This window comes from Macadamia integrifolia, chromosome 2, assembly GCF_013358625.1.
Source record: "Macadamia integrifolia cultivar HAES 741 chromosome 2, SCU_Mint_v3, whole genome shotgun sequence".
NCBI classification, from domain to species: domain Eukaryota; kingdom Viridiplantae; phylum Streptophyta; class Magnoliopsida; order Proteales; family Proteaceae; genus Macadamia; species Macadamia integrifolia.
This window is the reverse complement of record NC_056558.1, coordinates 23,115,172-23,116,969: the sequence shown is the minus strand read 5'-3', so window position 1 is coordinate 23,116,969 and position 1,798 is coordinate 23,115,172. Positions and strand designations below refer to the sequence as shown.

At 41.0% G+C, this 1,798-nt stretch overlaps 1 non-coding gene across 1 annotated transcript; it reads left to right on the top strand.

Annotated features, from left to right (window-relative positions):
• The first annotated feature begins 793 nt into the window (after nt 1-793).
• On the top strand, nt 794-900 carry LOC122072421. The gene has a single exon (XR_006138437.1). It is a non-coding gene; the product is annotated as a small nucleolar RNA R71 (small nucleolar RNA).
• Nucleotides 901-1,798: the final 898 nt, after the last annotated feature.

The window sequence follows — 1,798 nt, the reverse complement described above, 5'->3', positions numbered from 1 at the left end:
AGGCTCTGGTTGACTGGGTAAAGTTCCCTTCTCCCTCTCACGCATAATTGAGACAACTTGGGTAAGTTCTCTCGTAAGATTTTGATGGCTTGTCATGAGGAGGGCCATATTTTTTTCCAAGTCACTTATTCTACTTGCCTCTCCAGTGTTGGTAAACCCAGGGGGTTGCTGATAAGATGATAGAAGAGGGGCCCTAGGAAAACTCGCCTGAGGTCCTACATTTGACCTAGGAAAAGTATTTTGGGAAAAAGATTGTTGTGCAAAGGGAGGCCTTTGGGGTCCAGGTTGACCTTGATTATAGAAATTGGAAGGTCCTGCTTGGTTGCCCTGATTCCAAGAGAAATTTGGGTGATTTCTCCATCCTGGATTGTAGGTGTTACTATATGGATTATTCTGGTATAAGGCATTAACACTATCATTAGAAGTGCCCCCAGAGGTGTTGGGGCATTCTTCTATGACATGTCCAGGGGATTGGCACCAAGCACAAATCTTAACCAAATTGACTGATGATGGCTCTCTAGGAACAATAGCCTCAATCCTCTTGATTAGGCTATCCAAATGGGCTTCCTTGGCTACTATCCCATCCACAAAATATCCTTTTCCTCCTATGGTTCTTTCACTCTCTTGGGTTGATTCCCACTCACGGGTTTTGTCAGCTAAGTCAAGTAAGAATTCCCATGCCTTTCCTTCATCTGTAAAGGATGTGAATCCCTCAGGGCACATAGACTCTATCATTTGTTTAGTTGGGTAATCAATACCCTCATAAATTATTTGACATAAATGCCATAGGTCTAGGCCATGGTGAGGGCATTCTTGGAGTAGATCCTTGAATCTCTCCATAAGTTTGGAAAATGACTCACTAGGCTTTTGCCTAAACTGAAGGATATCACTTCTAAGCTTATTGGTCTTGTGAGTTGGGAAAAACTTCTTAAGGAAGACAACTGTGAACTGTTCCCATGAGGTTATGGAATTTGTGGGTAACCCATACAACCACTTCTTAGCTTGGTCTTTCAATGCAAAAGTGATAAACCTAAGCTTAACAGCATCATCAGAAAGCTGTTGGATCTTAATTAGAACACATACCTCTTCAAATTCCCTTAGAAATAGGTATGCATCCTCAGAGGTCAACCCATGGAAGTGGGGCAACATAGTGATGTATTGAGATTTGAGTTCAAAATTATTGCCCTGGGCTTGTGGTAGAACTATGCAGGAAGGTTGGGCTGTTCTAGCAGGGTAGAACCTATCTTTCAGAGATTTAGGTGAAGGGTTTTGCTGTTGGTCTCCCATATTGAAGGGTTTTAAAGAGAGCAAACGTATAGGGTCACTACTTGTTGGATCTCTTCTTTCTAACCGATTCTTAGTATTACGTACCCACCTAACACTCATGCAACAGAAAACTACCCGCAACTAAAGTAAGACAAGCACAAAAGAATGGATAGCAAAACTCTTTTTTTTTATTTTTTTGATTGATTTTTTTGATTTTTTTTGATTTTTTTGAATTTTTTTGGTTTTTTGGGAGCTTACCGGCAGGGATCTGGGGTTGCTCAGGTCAATTCCTGAGGTACTGCTACAGGGCGAAACCTGTCTTTATCATACTGTGAGGCATGGCGACCTCCACTGATACAACTATTATTGCAAGTTGTTCTTCTCAGGAATTCAATAAAAGAAAAGGAAAAATATAAAACAAAGCAAACAAAGCACTCCGATTTACCAAAAGAAAGTGAAAAATAACATGGAACTGTCTCCCCGGCAACGGCGCCAAAAACTTGTTTGAGATTTAAAATGTAACCGCAAGCGT